Source organism: Grampus griseus, assembly GCF_964374135.1.
Source record: "Grampus griseus genome assembly, chromosome: X".
Classification (NCBI taxonomy): domain Eukaryota; kingdom Metazoa; phylum Chordata; class Mammalia; order Artiodactyla; family Delphinidae; genus Grampus; species Grampus griseus.
This window is the reverse complement of record NC_138999.1, coordinates 454,832-463,635: the sequence shown is the minus strand read 5'-3', so window position 1 is coordinate 463,635 and position 8,804 is coordinate 454,832. Positions and strand designations below refer to the sequence as shown.

At 46.9% G+C, this 8,804-nt stretch overlaps 1 pseudogene across 1 annotated transcript; it reads left to right on the top strand.

The window, feature by feature from the left end:
• Nucleotides 1-223: 223 nt before the first annotated feature.
• LOC309839451 (mitochondrial import inner membrane translocase subunit Tim8 A-like) lies at nucleotides 224-8,583 on the top strand (annotated as a pseudogene). Its single transcript has 2 exons — nucleotides 224-249; nucleotides 8,253-8,583. The product of its transcript is annotated as a mitochondrial import inner membrane translocase subunit Tim8 A-like (transcript).
• Nucleotides 8,584-8,804: the final 221 nt, after the last annotated feature.

Genomic DNA, 8,804 nt, shown 5'->3' with positions numbered 1-8,804 from the left:
ATCAGCCTTCTTAAAACCAAAGAGTCATCAGTAAAATTTTTCAATGGGATCCAGGTTCGATTTCAATGATGCATGTCACTGGGGTCAGGTAAAAAAGGTTTTTGTTCGGGTTTTTTTTTCTTTTTGGCCACAGGAGGTTCAAGCTGCCCTTTAACACCAAGGCACAGGCATTTATAGACTCATCAGCCCTATTTTCAGATTAAGATTCCATAAGGGTGTAACCATGCATTTTCCCATCTTCAACCCCAGGTGAGTTCTGCAGTTCATCATGGCGTCCATCTGATGTCCCTGGATGCAGGTGACATCGTAGATATCCCAGAGGTTGACTTTCTGGGTTTGAGATCTCAGCCGGACGCCCAGATGTGGTGTCTTATTCCTCTTGCCTGTTCCTCCAAAGCTCACTGCAAATTTTAAAAGGCATAAACCTTTAAGCAATGGCATTTTGAGCGCCCGTTTCCCCATGAGAAGGGACCTGACATCACAGCAAATGTGTGAAAATGGACTCCCCTGATTTTGTTGGCCAGAAGCCCACAGACCTGGCAGAGAGACGCAGTGACATCAGGTGATGTTTGGGGTTTAGCAAAAAAAAAAAAAAAAAAAGTATTCAACTATTTTTTTCAAATATTTTGGTCTTGGCAAAGCCTACTTTTTTAAATGTGTTTTCCTTCATTTTAAGACCCATGAGTATTTCGAGGGAAATGTAATCCATCTGACAGAAGCATCTTTTTTAGCTCACCACAGACAAAGTGAGAAAGCACCACTTTCACTGGTACTTAGAAACCATGGAACTGCTGGGGGAAGTGTGGTCATTTCCCAAACTGAAATATCGTGCAAGGTATGAATGATAAGAAGAGGACGAAGAATGCAGTGACTTACCCAGAAGCAACAGATTCGGAAAGGAAATTCAACACGGGAACCAGAAGTAACTCCCGCTACATGATACCTTTATTCTTTGTTTGCAACCAGACTATATCTAGAACACATCCTGGGCATGGCAGGGAGAAAAGAAATAGAATAAAACACAAACTCTGTGTCCTCTCATAAGTAGCATGGTTCCTAAAGACAGAGGAAGAATTGGAGAGCAGTGAAAACGCAGCAGACACAGCTACAGGAGAGACTCAGTTCCGCAAACTCACTGGCCACATGGCCGCAAGTACCTGCATCTTGTGGTTGTTATGTCTTTCCGTGAGCAGCTACTGGGCTCCAGTGAAGACACAGAGATGGACAGACGTACCAGGAGGAGATCTGGATAAAAGTGCACTCGTTGCAGGAATCAGAACTCGGTGAGTACTCCTCAACCAACTTTTTATTTTGTCTGTTTATAGAGAAATAAAAGCCCCAAAGGCAAGGAGTTCATTAGAGGAAAGCAGAACAGAATCTCTGCCAGGGAGGAGTCCCCAGTCCACGGTGAAGGAGCCCTCAGTCCATCCAAAGAGGAGGGGAGAAATCTTCAATCCATGGCAGAAGAGCCCTCGGTCTAGTCATTGTAAGCCAATTCTGCAGAACCGAGAAATGAACCACGGCTCAAGTCACTGGGGCCTCTGATCTCCTTGGACCTCAGGGAGCTGTGCCCACAACACGGGGGAGCTGAGCTGGGTACCAGGGGCCACCCACTTATCTCATCCCCAAGAGGGACAGAGGCAGGCGCAGGAGTGGAGGGTGTGAATATCCCAACGAACAGATACGCAGGCATTCCTGAAGCATCAGAGAAAATTTAGCCAATAGGGTTAACACTGCCTTAAAGGGCTTTTCCACAGGGAACATCCGATTAGTTGCCAGGGGCCAATCTTTCCTGCTTAACAAAGCTGCAAAATATTCTAATGTACTCCTCTGTACGATGCTAGGGATCTGCGTTAGAACGTCATCCAGCAGAGTCAGCGTTGCTGTTTCTGTAACGATGGAAGCCTCTATGTGGTGGTTAATGTTGTGTCTACTCGGCTGCACCTTGGTGCCCAGAGGTGTGGCCAGACATTCCTGCGGATGTGTCTGTGAGGGTGTTTCAGGATGAGATTCACATTTAAATCGGTGGACTTTGAGTAACGCACATTGCTCTCCATAACGTGGGTGGGCCTCATCTCATCAGCTGATGGCCTGACTGGAGCAAAAACATTGATATCCTAGAGCAAGAGAGAATTCTGCACAGATGGCCTTCAGACGTCAGCTACAACATCGGCTCTTCCCTGGGTCTCGAGCCTGAGGTACTACCCCAGAGATTTTGGACTTCTAGCCCTCACAGTCATGTGAGTCAGTTCCTTATAACAATCTCTTTCCCTCTCTCTAGGCTATGGATATAGACAGATAAATAGCAGATAGATAGATGAGAGATAGATAGATAAAAGATAGATACATAGATACACAGATAGATGCACAGATGATAGGTAGACAGACAGATAGATACATAGTCAGTTCTGTTGGCTCTGTTTCCCAGGAGTACCCTGGCTAATACAACCTGTCTTCCCTTTTGCTCCTACCGTGTATTTTCTGGCAATGTGACTCCTGTGCAGCATTGTGGGTGGCAATGAGACAATAGCTAGAAATGTACAGATAAGTGTTATGCCGTAATTATCATCAATAGGAAGCCTTGGCAGAAGAAAATATTGACATCGTCAGCTGGCCCAAGGAAATGTGAATTGGATGTATCCTTGTCACCTGCTTCAACCACCGGGAAACTCCAAGACAGGAAAATACAATAAATAACCTGAATTCTTTTTGCAGGTGAGTTCTATTTAGACGTTTCACCATGTTTTAATTCCATAAAATTGCCTACTTGTGTGAGAGAGGAATGCTTGGATATCTACCTGGAAATTTCACAGCATGTTTGGAAACACAGGGACGTATGTTATAGCCCACGAAAGGGCTGGATCCCAAGGACCCCCACAGCTACGGTCCTTGCCATGAAAACAAAGAATTGAATCATCTGTAGGAAAGGCGTGTTTGATTTAATTTCCTGATCTCTGCAAGACGGCCTCCCTGTACTTGGCGAGGGTGGCGGGCAAGGCTCCCAGCCCAAGTGCCCGTGAATATTCCATTAGAAATCAATTAACCCACGTCTGCTCAGAAACACTCCAATCATCCGAGGTTACACGCCGTGCCTGATGCATTTATAGCCCCCATGTAAGTAGTCCCCGGAGACCCCCTAATGTGTGAACAGCATAAAAAATGATCCTTTATTCCTGCGAGCTTCACCTGCCACCTTAATTGAATAAATGGGGCTGTGATCCAGGAACACTTCTGCACACACGCATCACGGTGACTCATCCACCACACGTGGACACACGCCCACCTCCCCGCTCTCCCCTCGCTGAAGAGATAGTCCAGGACGATTCTCTTGTATTGAATGCACATTCTGCTCCAAATACTGCAGGTCCACACTTTTCTCCTCTCCCCATCCCCAGCCTGCAGAAGGAATAGAAATTAACGTTTAAGGCAACCGTGTCTTATGTCCTACGTATTTAATCGTATAGAAAGGACACGTCCGACTGTGAGGACCATGCCCCAGATGTAAGCTGATTTTACCTTAAACAAAACCCTACCTGCCGGTCAGGGAACCACCTGTCATGACCCAGTTTTGCCAGTCTGTGGGACGTGGCCCAGGCTTGCCCGTTTAGAAAGAAAATGAATGACAAGCGTTTTGGAAAACGCCCCCAAAGCTGCACAAGTCAACACCAGGCACAGTCCCCAAATCTCCCTTAAAATGAGCTCCATGCCTCCGCCATGGCCCTGGGGCTCTGCCCCGCCCAGAGCCCCCCTGCCCTCGACGCCACCCCCCGACGCTGTCTCAACACCAGTGTGCTTTCCTAGACACACCCCACCCCACCACTACCCCCGACCACTGGTCACTTTCCCTATTTGATGCCCTTAAGAATTCTCAACAGTGCCTGGGTTGTGTCACGGATGAACTAGGTTCCACTTTTGTCATCTTTCTCCCTCTCCTGGAATGCATGCTTTTCCCCCCAGTAATCTTCAACTGTGATAAAACAACACAACATACAATTTACCACCTTCGCCTTTTTTAAGTGCACAGTGGAGTGGCATTAAGTCCATTCACATGCCACCATCCCCACCATCTTTCTCCAGAACTTTATCATTGCCCCAGACTGAAACTCTGTGCCCGTCGCATCCTAAATCTCCGTCCCCCTCCCCTACCCCTTAACACCGCCATCCTACTTCTGGTGAATTCAGGAATCACCTGAATGATGAGTGGAATTCTACAGGAGTTATCCTTTCCTCTCTGGCTTATTTCACCGAGCATCATGTCCTCGGGGTTCATCCACGTTGTAGCAGGTGTCAGAATGTCCTTCCTTTTCGTGGCTGAGTCACATCCCACTGTTTAGATATATCCCATCCTGTTTATCTAATCATTCATCGATGGACTTGCTTCCACATTTTAGCTACTGTGACCAGTGCTGTTGCAAACGTGTGTGTCCTGGAAACGATGATGCTTGAGTCCCTGAATCTGCCTGACATGTGCCTGGGCTGCAGTGGGTCCCCTAAACGTACGTGCCAACTAAATTCCAGCGCTCTTCCCTTTTTTTTTTTTTTTTTTTTTTTGCGGTACGTGGGCCTCTCATTGTTGTGGCCTCTCCCATTGCGGTGCAACAGGCTCCGGACGCGCAGGCTCAACGGCCATGGCACGCAGGCTCAACGGCCATGGCCCACAGGCCCAGCCGCTCCGCGGCATGTGGGATCCTCCCGGACCAGAGCACGAACCCGTGTCCCCTGCATCGGCGGGCGGACTCTCAACCACTGCGCCACCAGGGAAGCCCTCTTCCCTTTTATTATTTATTGGAAGCCACTCAATAACTGTACTTCGTAGAATGATAATCCCTCTTTCAGAGATGGAGAAAGTGAGACGTGGCACGGTAATTTTCCCACTCTCTCAGAGCTGGGAAGTGGCACATTTGGGGTTCACGCCGAGAGCTGAGCACTTTGGAGCTGGAGGTATGATGCCATGTGGACCATCGAGGCAGCTCCAGTTCAGACACTGCAGTGGGTCCCGAAAACTCCAGGAACCAGTTAACCACTGTCAAATATCGAGTCCTCCCTCGGGCCGTGGTTCCAATTCATGACAGAAGGCAGGCAGAGCTACTTGGGGTTAAATACACAAGAGGTCGAAGAGACAGTAGCCATGATGTAGTTCCCCAGAGTTTAAAAGACAAAGGGTCCCTGGTAAAGACATAAGCAACTTGCTGACCTGCGGGGGCTCGAGCTGATGGAGAGCATGAGAGATGGGGAGAGATTTCCCAGGAATCAATCCCTAAAGGACGGAGCCTATAGGAACCAGAAGGTGGGTATGACGAACTGAATAATAACCCCCAAATGCTCACGTTCTAATCCTGTAAACTGTGAACTTATATGGCAAAGTCTTTGCAGATGTGATTAAACATCTCAAGATGTTTAATACAGTACCCTGGATTATCCAGATGGACCCTAAATCCAATGACAGAGTCCTTCTAAGAGACAGAAGAGGAGAGACACAGACACAGAGGAGAAGCCACATGAAGACGGAGGCAGAGACAGGAGGGACGCGGCCACAAGCCCAGGGACGCCTGGAGACCCCAGAAGCTGTTAGAGGCGGGAAGGACCCTCCCTGGAGCCTCTGGAGGGAGCACAGCCCTGGGACACCTGGACCTCAGACGTCTGGTCCCCAGGAATAGGAGAGGATGAATATGCAATGTTTTAAGCCCCTGGTTTGTGGTCATATGTCACAGCAGCTCCAGGACAATAACACTGAATGATTTTGAAGTCTCCTCTCCAGCTGAAACTTCACATCAATGTATTTACATGTCTCTCTCACTTTGTGTTTGTCCACTCAGTCTGCCAATAACAACATGCCACAGATGGGGTGGCTTAAACAACACCCTTATTTCCCACAGTCCTGGAGGCTGGGAGTCTGAGATCATGGCGTGGGCACATTAGTTCCTGGTGGTGTTCTCTTCCTGGCTTGCAGGCGGCCACCTTCTCTATGTGTCCTCACACGATGAAGAGAGAGCTCTGATCTCTTCCTCTTCTTATAAGGATGCTGATTCCATCATGGGGTCCCCACCCTCATGACCTCATCAAAACCCAACCACCTCCCAAAGGCTCTACCTCCTAACATCATCCTACTGACAGTCAGGGCTTCTACATATGAAGGACACACATTCCGTTCACAACATCACTCGTACGTTGGACTCTTTTGATGGGAAAATATGTATGTAACCAATTTAACAGGCTCTGGGAGTAGTTTTTACTGGAGAATCCTTGAGATGTATCTGTCCCTACCAGTGTCCCCAGGGTGCACTGGAGGAGGCTGTACACAGAGCTCTCTGATGTGGGCATCGCGGGTACCAAGCATAGCTTTTTAGGGTGATACCTTAATTGTCACTCATAGTCTGCCACCCACATGAAGATGATGACTATGAATCCCAGTCTCCCACCAGGACACCAAGCCCATCAGGCACAAGTTACCTGAACTTAGGTACAAGGTCACAAGGAAAGAAGCAATTGCCAGGGGACAGGCATGGCCAGAGCAACATAAACCCACACGGGTCTGGACTTACAGCCTTAGGGCTGTACCCTGAGAGTTCACCACATGATGACAGTCCTGGTGGCATGGCTCCCACCCCCTTCAAATAAACAGAATAATGTTAAATTACGATCAACATACTATTCTGTGTCCTTAATTCTCAGGCACTCTCTTTATCTAAAATTACTGAAATCAAAACATCTTTCAAAAAGAAATGAACATGTGAACCACAGTGGATTTTATTTTTCCAATAAGTCCTTTCCTTTCAAATCACTTTCCGTTCAAATCACTAGTTTATTAGCTCATGTCATCATTAGATTGAGAAACTACGGTGCGTGCTCCAAGGAATGAAGGTGAATATTTTAAAACATTCTTCGCATGTATGGATTGAATATGTGTATCCTCCCAAAATTTATATATTGAAACCCCAGCCTCCAAGGCGATGCTGTCAGGAGGTGGGGCCTTTGGGAGGTGACGAGGTCATGAGGGTGGAGCCCCCGTGGATGGGATTAGTGTCCTTATAAAAGAGACCCCAGAGAGCTCCCACGCCTCTCCCACCAGGTGAGGACACAGAGAGGACGTCCATCTATGAACCAGGAACAGAGTCCTCACCAGACATTAAGTCTGCCCTCGGCAGGACCTTAGACATCCAGCCTCCAGCACCACGAGAAATAAATATCTGTGGTTTAAGCCCCCGAGTCTGTGGTATTTTTTTTGATAGCAGCCCAAAGAAATTAAGACATTCACCAAAAGAATTTTCTGCTTAACATTTACGTAAGTGGGAGAAAAAATAACGTCAACTAATTGCATACAAATGAGCATTCTGTTTAAACAAAGTGTTACTCACTCACCAATTCCTGCTGACTTCTGTAAACACTTCTCCTTAATGCTACATCGTTTCTACTTAAAGCCCATTTAAATTAATTTCATTTCTTCAATTTCCTAGAGAGCTGACAGCAGGGTTTGGGTTTATAGGAAGAGCATGAGGTGAAGCGGGAAGTGAGATTAGAAATCTTTGGCATATGACAAACTTGATCAAGTTCTTGGGGTCCACTCAGAAGGGACACAGCAGAAGAACATGTTTAACTTTGATTTTTCACTTGCCTTAGCCAAGGAAAAAAATGTTAAAAGAGGGGAAAAGAGATGCTATGAATAACTATTACACACACACACACACGCGCGCACGCACACCCATGCATTGCATGAACACAGAACACCTACAATTGCCAGACAGAACAGCTGGAAGATAGATGTGCAATTTTGGTAAGGTTGTGTTATTAATACAATTGCTTATTTTAGAACAAGCAGTCTGAGGACCGTTGTAAAACTTACTAAAAGTGGATTTTTCCATGAGTCTATATATATTTTAAAGCACACCCCATGAAGTAACTGACATGTTGTTCTGAGCTGTATGTAAGCAAGTCACTTGTTTAAAGGAAATTTCTGGTTCCACTAGAGAGTTCTAGGTTAGAGGTTTCTGCGGAGGCTTTTATGTGCTAACTCTCATAAAAAGTCCTTCCAATCTGGGCAGTTTTCTCACCATTGCCCTCTCTCTGTTTCTAATTGTGAGTTTATCTGGGAATAAATACCACTTGGAGGTCAGCACCGCCAACACAACCTCCTCCTTATTGGGCATTTAGAATTGCTCCTCAGTTTGATCTGTCCTTGAAATACTCCACTTTTGTCTTGGGCAAGAAGCGGAAACAAAGACTTTATGAAATTAGCAACCGAATAAAACTGCTAGAGGCGATGTGAAGGTCGGCGAGTTGGGCCGCGCTGGTGTGGATTCCTCCTCGTCTTCCTCCACAGCAGGTTTGGGCTCGGTTGACCCGCAGCTGCAGCATTTCATGGAGGTGGAGACTCAGAAGCAGTGCTTCCAGTAGATGGTGCACCAGATGAGGGAACTTTGTTGGGAAAAGTGCACGGACAAGCCTGGGCCAAAGTTGAACAGTTGGGCTGAGGCCTGTTTTGTGAACTGCATTGAGCGCTTCATTGATACAAGCCAATTCATCTTGAATCGACTGGAACAGACCCAGAAATCCAAGCCAGGCTTCTCAGAAAGCCTTTCTGACTGACCTCAGCATTACCTCTTTGGAAAAGGGAGGTAGTTCAAGAAATGAAGAGCAGTTGATGGGACGATTGAAGAAAAGGTGGGGGATCGGCTCCCACCTCTGTCACTCTTGGGACATCCTGTCATCTGAGAAAGAACAAAGACCAATTTTTGTGTGTGGGTGGGTTTGAGGGTCAGATGTGTCTGGGGTTGTGTTTTTTAATGCTAATCGTGGGAAAACAATTG